The sequence below is a fragment of the Gorilla gorilla genome, chromosome 15 (assembly GCF_029281585.2).
Source record: "Gorilla gorilla gorilla isolate KB3781 chromosome 15, NHGRI_mGorGor1-v2.1_pri, whole genome shotgun sequence".
In the NCBI taxonomy this organism is placed as follows: domain Eukaryota; kingdom Metazoa; phylum Chordata; class Mammalia; order Primates; family Hominidae; genus Gorilla; species Gorilla gorilla.
In genome coordinates, this window is record NC_073239.2 from 124,911,274 (window position 1) to 124,926,975 (window position 15,702).

General features: G+C 38.9%; 1 non-coding gene across 1 annotated transcript; it reads right to left on the reverse strand.

Annotated features, from left to right (window-relative positions):
• Positions 1-266: 266 nt before the first annotated feature.
• On the reverse strand, positions 267-373 carry LOC129528971 (U6 spliceosomal RNA). The gene has a single exon (XR_008674327.2). It is a non-coding gene; the product is annotated as a U6 spliceosomal RNA (small nuclear RNA).
• Positions 374-15,702: the final 15,329 nt, after the last annotated feature.

Sequence of the window (15,702 nt, forward strand, 5' to 3'; positions counted from 1 at the left end):
CCTCAGGTGATCCACCTGCCTCGGCCTCCCAAAGTGCAGGGATTACAGGTGTGAACCACCTCGCCTGGCTGCAGAAAGGATAATTTCTACTCATCTATCTATGTCTATAGATGTGAGATGATAGAAGGAAATAATCAGTAAGTTCAGACTCTTGCTGTTCTTATATGACATTTGGGTAGATTTCATGAATAGACCCTTTTAGTTTATTATTTGCTTTTGGTTGATTTCCAGTCCTAAAACGCTTGTTTAAACAATTTTATACTTTTTTAAAAATGAAATGCTTCATGAATTTGCGTGTCATCCTTGTGCAGGGGCCATGCTAATCTTCTCTGTATCATTCCAATTTTAGTTCACGTGCTGCTGAAGTGAGCAAAACAACTTTATACTTTTATATTTGTTTTGGCGGGGAGAGGATTTGTCCACCTTTTTAGGCTGCTCTAACTTGAAGTATCATCTCTGGTATGTTTATAGTTTTTTTTAATGTTTACATTTTGGAGTTTTAATTTTGTTCATTCAGTAGCTTGAGATAGGGATCTAACTTTGTTTTTCTTCCAAATGAATAGATAATTTACCAAACAACTTCTGGCTGACTGACTGCATCTCCAGCTTCAGTCTGTTTGTGTATATAATTTTTGGTTGAGACTAATGTTTGAGCATGTGTGTGTATGTTGGTGCAGCTGTGGAAGAAAATGAATGGCACGTAGGTCCTCAAAATAAAATGAATCACCTCGAAATGTTAAGATAAAATGGAAGCATCTGTATGCAATGGGTGAGATTAATCTGTGGAAGACATCTCAGAGATGACCAGTGTTTAGACTGTTATTTGTGATGCTGTTGTGTCTGACTTTGAGCCATTCATGACTCTACATACTTGTTTTTTTTACATCCTGTCTACATCTTTTCCTGCATCTAATCTTAGTCCAACATTTTGATTTTAGCTTTTCTGCTATTTTTGTACACTTGGCAACAACGTGGGACCCTTATTTAAAAGAGCAAGTGGCCTTATAAAAGAGACCCCAGAAAGATTCCTCACCCCTTTTACCATGTGAAAACACAGAAAAAGACAGCCATCTATGATCCAGGAAGCAGACCCTCACCAGACTCCAAATCTGCCAGTGTCTTGACTTTGCACTTCCAGCCTCTAGGGCCATGAGTAATTAATTTCTGCCCATGGCATTTTGTTATAGCAGCTTGAACAGACCACAACAACGACTTATGCATAAGGAAAATTAACTTTTGGCAAGTTATTTTTATGGCAATGACCTCTCACTCAAGGATATTCAGCAGGTAATTGCAGAAGGAGATAGGAACTCACCTCTGTCTGCAACAGTTCTGAAAAAAAAATCTCTTAAACACCACAATTCAACAGGTGGATGTGTCCTGAAAGAGAAATGGGCTTCATTTTAGGTGGGTAAGTCAGTCTCCATAGTAATTAGAGACAAAGTACATAAAGCACATCATGTGACATAGGACTCAATAAATGGTAGTTATCAGCATCATCATCGTTATAATCATTATATGATAGTTGTTTTGTGATACAGCTAAAATTAAACAAAATTTAAGGATACCGGCCACCCCTAAATGAAATGTTAGGGCGAAATTCCAGGCTCTGACAAGCCAAGGCCCAGATAGAACCATAATGCAAGGTCCCCTTACATGGCACTACTATGCTGAGAGCTCGGCCCTGCCTGGAAGTGTCACCTACCTTATCAGTTGCACCATCACTCTAGTTAGCTACCTCATGCTGGGGAGTGTTTCTATGGTGTACAATAGGCCCGCTGAGAGAAAGAGTCCTTGATGCTATTTATTTGGGCTGAGATAGGCCTATGGCTACCTACATGGGCAGCATTTCAGGGGTAGCACACAGGCTTTGAGATCTGGATGCAGCCCTACTCATGTCCTAGCTGCGTGAGCTTCGCAAGTTGCTTTATCCCTCCGAGACCCAGGTCTTGTATCTATAAAACAAGGTTGATGATACTTTGCAGGGTTTTTGTGAAAATTGGAGATAATATGTAGGAAGTATTCAGTACACCCTAAGTGCTATATAATGGTATTATTTAAACACTTCAACAGCATCCATTAGTGACCCCTATCTTGGAGGTTTTACTTGAGGCTTAAAAGAAAAAAATATGTGAAGTACCTAGTACATAATAGACCCTTAATAATTGGTAGACTATTATGTAAATTTCAAGGAATACAGTTATCGAATGGACTTCTTTAAGTGTAATTCTCAATTTGTAGTTAAGAGGCTTGGGTCTTGGATCTAGAGCTACTTAGCTGTGTACTCTGGGTCTCAGTTTCCTCACTCGAAAATGACATATTTGCACAAATGAGAAGCCAAGATGTCTCTTTTTATAAATTGAAAAGGAAACTTTTTTACAATTAGCAAGGAAGGAGCTTTGGAATACTAGGGAATATTCTAGAAGCCTGGCTTAACACTACTAAGTTAGGGTCATTAAATTTTCAAAATGAATGAATTCATTAGGAATAAGAGAGGAAGAAAAATATGCATAGCCGAGTTAATTCATTCAGATATATTAGCTGTGCACCTGAGTCTTGGAGAAATGTCTTGCTCCTCTGAGCTCCTCCAAACGGGATTTTTGATGGAGTCTTACGTGTTTTGCTTTCTTCTCACATCAAAACATTCCACGTACTTTGAGTTTAGATTCATCCCTTCCTCCTGGTATTAAGGAAGCAGTGAATACATCACCATCAACCTTCTTTCTATCAATATGAGAGACCTACCTGCTGTTTTTTTATTTTTATAAGAAGAACACCTTTTTGCAGCCAAAAGATTCAGCTTACCTTGAAAGAAACTTTCCTCTTAATTAAAAAGCTATTAACGACATGCTCTTTGAGTTAAATATTGGTGTTTGTGGGGGGAGGGGTGCGGGGAGAGGTTGGTGAATGAGAAAGTTCTGCTTTGGGGATTCTGATACAAAAACTATTAAGGGATTACATAGTTGCCTTAGCCCTGCATACATTCTTCATGATTCATTTATTTGTTCTCGTACGCTCAGTGCCTGGCACATAGTACAGGTATCTGCTAAAATGTTTGTTGAATTAGTAAATGAATAAGAGAAATGTCTTTTCATAGTCTCCAGGAAGGAAAATAGCATAAATAATCTTGAATGTGTTTCTGGTGGATTCTGTTTGAATAGAATTTAACTGGGCAGGGTACGTGGATTTTGGGAAACTGGGTTTAGGAGCAGTCAGGGAAGGGGAGATGCTAGCTTAGTACCTGCTGGGACCGCTTCCTTCAGACAGAAAAAGGGATGGCATAGTGTGAGGAGGTTAACAACCCACTGCTGTGGGCTTAGCATTCAGTCTCCAGCCTGAATAAGGCCTGTTGGCCTCCTCCAACCATAGTTGGGAATTGGGTATGCATGTGTGGGGAGGATAGGTAGGAATGGCTGAGCCTTGCCTGAGTTATTGGAAAGAAGCAAAGGTTGCAAAAACAAAAATAAAAACAAAAATGTTGAAATTAAAAATGTGTTTATATGTGGTATGAAGCAAGTGAATGACCCTTACACTTGCATTTGGTACTTGATGCCACTCTTTAAGGATGATGACTTTTCATACTGAAGATGCCCCTTCCTTTCTAGAGGACCAAGAACTTCGCTTTATTCCTGGCAGTGTGCATTGCTCATGGCAGCATGAAAAAAACTGAGTCCTGAGTATGAAGTAGAAAAAAGAATAGACTAGAAGTCATGGATCACTCGGTAAGCTGTGGGGCTTCTGGCAAATTAACCTCTCTGGGGCTCTATTAGAACATCTGCAAAGTGAGGCGTTTGGACTAGCTGATCTTTTTTATTCAGCAACATAAACTGGGCTGGGTGCTAGGCAGTAGGAGCTTGAGTTGAGTCACACACAGTCCTGGTTCACATTCTGGCTGATAAGAGCTGGAAGAGGAGTTAATTAAAAATACCAGCAGACACAGAGGAGGGGATAATTCATTCTGTTTGCTAGGGCTTGGGAGCTGATATTTGAAAGGTAGGAATTCTCCAGAAATGTATTAATTTTGTCATCATTCATTCATTTATTCAACAAATGTTGACACTATGGCAACTGTATACAAGGATGCCTACTTTCTATAAAGAATAGGGAAATAGTTATGAAGAAAGCAGACAAAATCTACTTTCAGTTTAATCTAAGCTGAAGCTGCTAGGGGAGGTTGGGAAAAGGTACTATTAGTTTTAGCTTTGAATGAATATTTAATATTGTTTCATTTCACTCTCCCAGTATACCCTCAAAGAAGGCAGTATTCTCACTTTACAGTGAGAAACCTGAGGCCTAGAGGAGTGAAATCATTCACTGAGCTCATACTAATAAGTCATAAGGACTCAAGCCCACCCCTGCCTGTGTTCAGAGCGCCAGCATTTACCCGTATTGCAATTTTATGGCAGAAGTGGCTTCCTAGGCCACTGGGTGAGTGAACACTTGTTTCACCTTCCCTACACTCCTTCTTTGAGGAACAGTGCACCTGTTTTCTTCTGGAGAGCTAAGCCCTCCCACTCTCAATTCAGTCCTATAAAGAGGAGCTCTCATCCCTCCTACAGGTGTCAGAGGCAAGGTCATGATGTGAGCTTAATGTATCAGACCACATGTCCTTCTAGGCACAGTAATTGGCCCAACCAGTGATGGGCACAGGACCAAGCTGTACCAATTGGTATCAATGCCTGGACTTTTGCTGGAAATATTGAAAAAGGGTCTTGTTTTTTTCCCTGGGATTGTTAAACTGTAGACTGTAAGCCTAGAGTAGCTGATGTTCTCCAGAAGGGGTGAGGGAGCCTGCCTGAAAATGAAGCTTAATAGAGAAGTCTATTAGTTCATTCTCACATTGCTATAAATAAATACCTAAGACTGGATAATTTATAAGAAAAGAGGTTTAATTGGCTCATGGTTCTTCAGGCTGCACAATCATGGGGGAAGGTGAAAGGAGAGCAGGCTTCTCTCATAGTTGGAGCAGGAGGAAGAGAGATAGAGAGTGGGGAGGGAGGTTTTGTTGTAGGACTTTTCCCTTAGTTCAGCTAAGAGCTGGGTTCTTGTCACATGGCCATGAGAGATCAGGCTTGCAGACACTTTGAAGGGTGAGAATAAATGGAAATTATTGGACAAAAGGGAAAAAAACCCCAACAGGGACCTTCTACAAAGCCAGAACCCTGCTAGTGTGCTTCCCACCTCGCAGACTGAATCCCACGTTCCGCCCAGGAAGAGGAGGGGCCAGGCTCCTTCCGGCTGCAAACAGCACCAACTTCCCGAGGCTCCACCCCAGTGTGCACCCCTCCCAGTGCGCAGGCCATTTGGAGTTTCTCTGGGGACCCCTTTACACTTGGCTGTCTCGGTTTCATTCACTTTTAAATGGCCAGATCTCTCGAGAACTTGCTCACTATTTTGAGGACAGCAACAAGGGGACTGTGCCGAACAATTCATGAGAAATTTGCCCCCATGATTTAAATCACTTCCCACCAGGCCCTACTGCTAACATTGGAGATTATAATTCAAAATGAGATTTGGGCAGTTACACACATCCAAATCACATCAAGAGGAAAGCAGAATCAGAGCAACAATTTCCAGAAAACATTGTTGGAGGCCTTGGATCTAATTTTGCCTGAAACAGGCACTTATTCCTGTGCTTTCAGTTCTATGAGCTAATACATTGTTCTTTTTCCTGTAAATGTAGTCTGGGTTATTATTACTTGCAATCTAAGCATCTGGAAGAATAAAGCCTCCAAGAGAGTGCAGAGAATGTTTATTTCTCTTTCTCCCTAGTGTGTTCTTCACAGTACCTGCAAAAGTCTCTTCCAACTTCACTTAAACTTTTCTTCTTGGAGGTAAAGACGACATGGTTTTTTGCTCTGCTGTGTCTCAGAACTCTGTCCCCAGGGTCATATTTCTATATATGAGGTGATACCAGGCTTCGCATGCTCAAGTATGGATTGGGCAGCCCTCCTTACTGAGTGTTAACCAACATCTCTCCCTCTGTCCTCTCCAGCGCCTCTCTATCCAGTTCTGGCTCCTTTTCTCACCATGCTGTGACCCCAGACAAGCTCTGTCTAACACTGAGGATGTCATGCTCAGAGTCTATATGACTGCTCTACAGTGGCAGCATGAATGAAGGCTGAGGATGACGAGAGGGGACAGCTTCTTCCCTGATCCTAGTTTCCAGTAATGTTTTTTCCAGACTCAGAGTCCCAGAATCTCCCCTCTGGAGAGCCTGCCAGATGTAGGCTAATCTTTATAAGCTGACATTCAAAGGAGCCCTTACTATCTTTTTATTAGGAATGAGAGAGGTTGTTGGGTGCTGCATTTGACTTTACCTGGCCTCACCATCTGTCTCACTGCTGACATCTGGCACCCAGTCTGACTGTTCCATTTTTTTCATTTAGAGCTCCATCCTCCAGGGTCATCAGAGCCCATTTATTCAAGGGAGTGGGGTGACTCTTCTGCTTCCTGTTCATGATTCCTGACTGCTCCCAGACAAACTAGCATCTGAATTGCTAGGTATACCATTGCCGTATGCTAACAGGAGATATCCTCTTTCCCATAACCAGAGCAAAATAATAGGTGTTTTCACTTCATTGGGTCTTTAAGTTTTGCCCAAGAAATGATCCACTTGGGTTTGAGCAGTACCTTCTTTAAACTTATGGTCTATGGAGTCCCAATCAGATAATTATCTGAGGTGCAAGGAGTCCTGCCTGTATTGACTAGCACAGCTTATGCAGGGTCTCCACCTTGACCTTGGATGGTTCGGCATCCTCCTCCTCACCATCAGAAGGGATCTTCCTCTTCAAGCCAAGTCTGGGGTTGAATATTGCAGCAAGTGTTTTATTGTGGGACACCCACAATCATGTGTTGGAGGCTCTTAAGTGTACAGCTCTCAGTAACAGAACCACCAGCCTCAATATTTAAGCAGAGACTTTTAATCTACCGTCTGGAAAGTGTTGGGCATCTGAACTGCACATCCTGGAGACCTGAGGCATTCGGCCCCCAACAACAAAGCACTGTTCAACTTGAGGACATGAATGAGTTAAACATGGGTCTCTATGACATTCTCTCCAACAACCATCTCTTTCCACCTTGATCCCTGCCTGTGTGGTCATTGAACCAGGGATGAATTTTTCTCTTCTTGCTGTTGTATTCTCTGAGACCAGTCTCAGCTTTTATTAAGAAAGAGCTTTGCAGGCTAGGCGCAGTGGCTCACACCTGCAATCCCAGCACTTTGGGAGGCCAAGCCAGGCGGATCACGATGTCAGGAGATCGAGACCATCCTTGCTAACAAAGTGAAACCCCGTCTCTACTAAAAATACAAAAAATTAGCCAGGCAGGGTGGCGTGTGCTGTAGTCCCAGCTGAGGAAGGACAATCGCTTGAACCCAGGAGTTGGAGGTTACAGTGAGCTGAGATCGCACCACTGCACTCCAGTCTGGGCGACAGAGCAAGACTCTGTCTCAAAAAAACAAAAACAAAAACAAAAACAAATCAGAGTTTTGTAAAACGCCATTGAAAACACACCAATTCCAATGCCTGCATGAGGACATGAGTCTGAGCTCTAGGGGGCTCCCTGGCAGCATTCGGTCTTGACAAACACCTCCAAAATAAATTCACTCTAGAAGTCTGACATCACTTTGTAAGAATGAAGCCATCCTTTTCAGAAATACTGTCTAGGGAGTAGCTTGCAGATGAAACTCCACAATGCCAGGGAGGGAAGTCTGAATGGAAGATCAGATTAAAAGAGAGTCAGTGGGTCCTAGAAAGAAGGTGTAGATAGAAGGTGTAGAAAGAAGGTGTAGACAGCGGTGTAGATATTTCCATGCTTATACAGACAGCAGTGTAGATATTTCCATGTTTAAAGATATAGAGGTGTAGATGTTTCCACGTTTATACAGGTAGTGGCATAGATGTTTCCATGTTTATACAGATAGCGGTGTAGATGTTTCCATGTTTATACAGATAGCGGAGTAGATGTTTCCATGTTCATACCGATAGCGGTGTAGATATTTCCATGTTTATAGAGATAGCGGTGTAGATATTTCCATGTTTATACAGATAGCTGTGTAGATATTTGCATCTTCACAGAGATGGCGGTGTAGATATTTCCATATTTATACAGATAGCGGTGTAGATATTTCCAAGTCTATGGAGATAGTGGTGTAAATATTTCCATGATTGTAGAGATAGCGATGTAAATATTTCCATGTTTATAGAGATAGCGGTGTAAATATTTCCATGATATAGAGAGAGCGGTGCAAATATTTCCATGTTTATACAGATAGCGGTGTAAATATTTCCATGTTTATAGAGATAGCGGTGTACATGTTTACACGTTTATACAGATAGCGGTGTAAATGTTTACATGTTTATAGAGATAGCGGTGTAGATATTTCCATGTTTATAGAGATAGTGGTGTAAATATTTCCATGTTTATAGAGATAGCAGTGTAAATATTTCCAAGTTTATAGAGATAATGGTGTAAATATTTCCATGTTTATAGAGATAGCGGTGTACATATTTCCATGTTTATAGAGGTAGCGGTGTAGATATTTCCATGTTTATAGAGATAGCGGTGTATATATTACCATGTTTATACAGACAGCGGTGTAACTGTTTACATGTTTATAGAGACAGCGGTGTCGATATTTCCATGTTTATACAGATAGCGGTGTAGATATTTCCATGTTTATAGAGACAGCGGTGTAGATATTTCCATGTTAATACAGACAGTGGTGTAGATTTTTCCGTGTTTATACAGACAGCGGTGTAGATATTTCCATGTTTATACAGACAGCGGTGTAGATATTTCCATGTTTATAGAGACAGCGGTGCTGATAATTCCATGTTTATACAGACAGCGGTGTAGATATTTCCATGTTTATAGAGGCAGCGGTGTAGATAATTCCATGTTGATACAGACAGCGGTGTAGATATTTCCATGCTTATACAGACAGCGGTGTAGATATTTACATGTTGATATGGACAGCGGTGTAGATATTTCCATGTTGATACAGACAACGGTGTAGATATTTCCATGTTTATACAGATAGCGGTGTAGATATTTCCATGTTTATACTGATAGCGGTGTAGATATTTCCATGTTTATACAGGTAGTGGTGTAGATATTTCCATGTTTATACAGATAGCGGTTTAGATGTTTCCATGTTTATAGAGACAGAGGTGTAGATATTTCCATGTTTATACAGATAGCAGTGTAGATATTTCCATGTTTATGCAGAGAGTGGTGTAGATGTTTCCATGATTATACAGAGAGCGGTGTAGATATTTCCATGTTTATACAGATAGCGGTGTAGATATTTCCATGTTTATGCAGAGAGTGGTGTAGATATTTCCATGTTTACAGAGATAGTGGTGTAGATATTTCCATGTTTATACAGATATCGGTGTAGATATTTCCATGTTTATAGAGAGAGCGGTGAAAATATTTCCATGTTTATACAGATAGCGGTGAAAATATTTCCATGTTTATAGGGATAGAGGTGTAAGTATTTCCATGTTTATAGAGATAGCGGTGTAAATATGCCCATGTTTATACAGATAGCGGTGTAAATATTTCCATGTTTATAGAGATAGCGGTGTAAATATTTCCATGTTTATAGAGATAGCGTTGTAGATGTTTCCATGTTCATAGAGATAGCGGTATAAATATTTCAATATTTATACAGATAGCAGTGTAGATATTTCCATGTGTATACAGATAGCATTGTAAATATTTCCATGTTTATAGAGATAGCAGTGTAAGTATTTCCATGTTTATAGAGATAGCTGTGTAAATATTTCCATGCTTATAGAGATAGCGGTACAGATAGTTCCATGTTCATAGAGATAGCGGTGTAAATATTTCCATGTTTTACAGAGAGCGGTGTAAATGTTTACATGTTTATATAAATAGCGGTGTAGATATTTCCATGTTTACACAGGTAGCGGTGTAGATATTTCCATGTTTATACAGATAGTGGTGTACATGTTTCCATGTTTATAGAGACAGCGGTGTAGATATTTCCATGTTTACACAGAGAGTGGTGTAGATATTTCCATGTTTATACAGAGAGCGGTGTAGATATTTCCATGTTTATACAGAGAGTGGTGTAGATATTTCCATGTTTATAGAGAGAGCGGTGTAGATATTTCCATGTTTATACAGATAGCGCTGTAGATATTTCCATGTTTATACAGGTAGCGGTGTAGATATTTCCATGTTTATACAGGTAGTGGTGTAGATACTTCCATGTTTATAGAGATAGCGGTGTAGATACTTCGAAGTTTATACAGATAGCGGTGTGGATATTTCCATGTTTACAGAGATAGCGCTGTAGGTATTTCCATGATTATGCACATAGCGGTGTAGATATTTCCATGTTTACAGAGATAGCGGTGTAGATATTTCCATGTTTACAGAGGCAGTGGTGTATATAATTCCATGTTGATACAGACAGCGGTGTAGAAATTTCCATGTTCATAGAGACAGCGGTGTAGGTATCTGCATGTTTATACAGACAGCGGCGTAGATATTTCAACGTTTATACAGACAGCGGTGTAGATATTTCCGTCTTTCTAGAGACAGCGGTGCAGATATTTCCATGTTTATACAGAGAGCGGTGTAGATATTTCCGTCTTTCTAGAGACAGCGGTGCAGATATTTCCATGTTTATACAGAGAGCGGTGTAGATATTTCCATGTAGATACAGAGAGCGGTGGAGATATTTTCATGTTTATAAAGATGGCAGTGAAGATATTTCCATGTTCACAGAGATAGCAGTGTAGATATTTCGATGTTTATACAGATAGCAGTGTAGATATTTCCATGTTTATAGAGATAGCGGTGTAGATATTTACATGTTTATAGAAATAACGGTGTAAATATTTCTATGTTTATAGGGATAGCGGTGTAAATATTCCATGTTTATAGAGATAATGGTGTAAATATTTACATGTTTATAGAGATAGCGGTGTAAATATTTCCATGTTTATGGAGATAGTGGTGTAGGTATTTCCATGTTTATAGAGATAGCGGTGTAAATATTTCCGTGTATATAGAGATAGCGGTGTAAATGTTTACATGTTTATAGAGATAGCGGTGTAGATATTTCCATGTTTATACAGATAGCGGTGTAGATATTTCCATGCTTATAGAGATAGCGGTGTACATATTTCCATGTTTATAGAGATAGCGGTGTAAATATTTCCATGTTTATAGAGATAGCGGTGTAAAAATTTCCATGATTATAGAGATAGCGGTGTAGATATTTCCATTTTTATAGAGATAGCGGTGGAATATTTCCATTTTTATACAGATAGCGGTGTAAAGGTTTACATGTTTATACAGATAGCGGTGTAGATACTTCCATGTTTAAACAGATAATGGTGTAGATATTTCCATGTTTATACAGATTGTGGTGTAAATATTTTCATGTTTACAGAGATATTGGTGGAGATGTTTCCATGTTCATACAGATAGCGGTGTAGATATTCCCATGTTTATTCAGAGAGTGGTGTAGATTTTTCTATGTTTATAGAGAGAGCAGGGTAGATACTTCCATGTTTATAGATATAGCGGTGTAGATATTTCCATGTTTATACAGATAGCGGTCTAGATATTTCCATGTTTATACAGATGGTGTTGTAGATATTTAACTGTGTATACACATAGCGGTGTAGGTAATTCCATGTTTACACAGATAGCAGTGTAGATATTTATATGTTTTTACAGATAGCGGTGTTGATATTTCCATGTTTATAGAGGAAGCGGTGTAGATATTTCCCTGTTTATACAGATAGCGGTGTAGATATTTCCATGTTTATACAGATAGCGGTGTAGATATTTTCATGTTTATATAGTTAGCAGTGTAGGTATTTCCATGTTTACAGAGATAGCAGCATAGATATTTCCATTGATATACAGATAGCTGTGTAGATATTTGCATGTTCATACAGATAGCGGGGTAGATATTTCCATGTTCGTACAGATAGCGGTGTAGATATTTCCATGTTTATACAGATAGCGGTGAAGATATTTTGATGTTTATACAGATGGTGGTGTAGATATTTCCATGTTTATAGAGATGGCGGTCTAGATATTTCCAAGTTCATAGAGATAGTGGTGTAGTTATTTCCATGTTCATTGAGATAGCGGTGTAGGTATTTCCATGTTCATACATATAGCGGTGTAGATATTTCCACGTTTATAGAGATGGCGGTGTAGATATTTCCATGTTCATACAGATGGCGTTGTAGATATTTCCATGTTTTTAGAGATTTCGGTGTAGATATTTCCATGTTTATACAGATAGCGGTGAAGATATTTCCATGTTTATACAGATAGCGGTGTAGATATTTCCATGTTTATGCAGATAGCGGTGTAGATATTTCCATGTTTGTACAGATAGCGGTGCAGATATTTCCATATTTACACAGATAGCGGTGTAGATGTTTGCATGTTCATACAGATAGCGGTGTAGATATTTCCATGTTCATACAGATCGCGGTGTAGATATTTCTATGTTCATACATATAGTGGTGCAGATATTTCCATGTTCATACAGATAGTTGTGTAGATATTTCCATGTTCATCGAGATGGCGGTGTGCATATATCCATGTTTATACAGATGGCGGTGCAGATATTTCCATGTTCATACAGATGGAGATGTAGATATTTCCATGTTAATATAGATGGCGCTGCAGATGTGTCCAAGTTCATAGAGATGGCGGTGTAGATATTTCCATGTTCATACTGATGGCTGTGTAGATATTTCCATGTTCAAACAGATGTCGGTGTAGATATTTACATATTTACAGAAATGGCGGTGTAGATATTTACATGTTTATAACGAGGGTAGTTTAGATATTTCCATGTTGATAGAGATAGCAGTGTAGATATTTCCATGTTGATACGCATAGCGGTGTGGATATTTCCAAGTTTATACAAATAGCTTTGTAGATATTGCCATGTTTATACAGATAGCAGTGTAGATATTTCCATGTTTATAGAGATGGCGGTCTAGATATTTCCTTGTTTATACAGATAGCGGTGTAGATATTTCCATGTTTATAGAGATAGTGGTGTCGATATATCCATCTTTATACAGATGGTGGTGTAGATATTTCCATGTTTATATAGATGTCGGTGTAGATATTTCCATGTTTTTACAGATGGCGGTGTAGATATTTCCATGTTCATAAAGATAGCGGTGTAGATATTGCCATGTTCATACAGATAGCGCTGTAGATATTTCTATGTGCATACAGATGGCGATGTAGATATTTCCATGTTCGTCAAGATGGTAGTGTACATATTTCCATGTTCATAGAGATGGCGGTGAAAATATTTCCACGTTCATACAGATAGCGGTGTAGATATTTCCATGTTCATACACATGGCCCTGTAGATACGTCCATGTTCATAGAGATGGCATTGTAGATATTTCCATGCTCATACGGATTTCAGTGCAGATATTTCCATGTTCATACATTTGGCGGTGTAGATTTCAATATTTATAGAGATGGCGGTGTAGATATTTCCATGTTTATACATATAGCGGAATAGATATTTCCATGTTTAAACAGATGGCGGTGTAGATATTTCCATGTTTATATAGATGGCGGTGTTGATATTTCCATGTTCATATAGATGGCGGTGTACATATTTCCACGTTTATACAGATGGTGGTGTAGAAATTTCCGTGTTTATAGAGATAGTGGCGAAGATATTTCCATGTTTATACACATAGCGGTGTAGATATTTCCATGTTCATATGGCGGTGTAGATATTTCCATGTTTATAGAGATGGCGGTATAGATATTACCATATTTATAGACATGGCAGTGTAGATATTTCCATGTTTATAGAGATAGCAGTGTAGATATTTCCATGTTGATACACATAGCGGTGTATATATTTCCAAGTTCATACAAATAGCGGTGCAGATATTTCCATGTATATACAGATAGCTGTGTAGAAATTTCCATGTTTATAGTGATGGCAGTCTAGATATTTTCTTGTTTATGCAGATAGCCATGTAGATATTTCCATGTTTATAGAGATAGCAGTGTAGATATTTCCGTGTTTATATAGATAGCGGTGTAGATATTTCCATGTTAATACAGATAGTGGTGTACATATTTCCACCTTTATACAGATGGCGGTGTAGATATTTCCATGTTCATACAGATGGCGGTGTAGATATTTCCATGTTTATAGAGATGGCTTTGTAGGTATTTCCATGTTTACAGATGGCAGTGTAGATATTTCCATGTTTATACAGATAGTGGTGTAGATATTTCCATGTTTATGCAGATAGCGTGGTAGATATTTCCATGTTTGTACAGATTGCGGTGTAGTTATTTCCATGTTTATAGAGATAGCAGTGTAGTTTTTCCATTTATATACAGATAGCTGTGTAGATATTTCCATGTTCATACAGATAACGGTGTAGATATTTCCATGTTCATACAGATTGCGGTGTAGATATTTCCATGTTCATACAGACAGCGGTGTAGATATTTCCATGTTCGTACAGATTGCAGTGCAGGTATCTCCAAGTTCATACAGATCGCGGTGTAAATATTTCCATCTTCATACAGATGGCGGTATAGATGTTTCCATGTTCATAAAGATGGCGGTGAAGATATTTCCAAGTTTATACAGATGGCGGTGTAGATATTTCCATGTTTATAGAGATAGCGGTGAAGTTATTTCCATGTTTATGGAGATTGCGGTGTAGATATTTCCATGTTCATAGAGATAGCGGTGTAGATATTTCCATGTTCATACAGTTAGCCGTGTAGATATTTCCATGTTTATACAGATAGCGGTCTAGATATTTCCATGTTATACAGATAGCAGTGTAGATATTTCCATGTTTATACAGATGGCGGTGTAGATATTTCCATATTTATGGAGATGGCGGTGTAGATATTTCCATGCTTACACAGATAGCGGTGTAGATATTTCCATCTTTATAGAGATGGTGGTGTAGATATTTCCATGTTCATACAGATAGCGGTGCAGATATTTCCATGTTTACAGAGATAGCGTAGATATTTCCATGTTTATACATACAGCGGTACAGATATATCCATGTTTAAACAGATGGCATTGTAGATATTTCCATGCTTATATAGATGGCGGTGTAGATATTTTCGTGTTCATACAGATAGTGTTGTCGATATTTCCATGTTCATGCAGATGTCGGTGTTGATATTTCCATTTCTATAGAGATGGCGGTGTAGATATTTCCATGTTTATACAGATAGCGGTGTAGATATTTCCATGTTCATACAGATGGCGGTGTACATATTTCCATATTTATACAGATAGCGGTGTAGGTATTTCCATGTTTATACAGATAGCGGTGTAGGTATTTCCATGTTTACACAGATAGCGGTGTAGTTATTTCCACGTTTATACAGATAGCGGTGCAGATATTTGCATGTTCATACAGATGGCGCTGTAGATATTTCTATGTTTATACAGATAGCAGTGAAGATATTTCCATCTTTATACAGATGGCGGTGTACATATTTCCATGTTCATACAGATGGCGGTGTAGATATTTCCATGTTCATAGAGGTTGCGGTGTAGATATTTCCATCTTCATAGAGATGGTGGTGTAGATATTTCCATCTTAATACAGACAGCGGTTTAGATATTTCCATGTTTATAGAGATAACAGTGTAGATATTTCCATA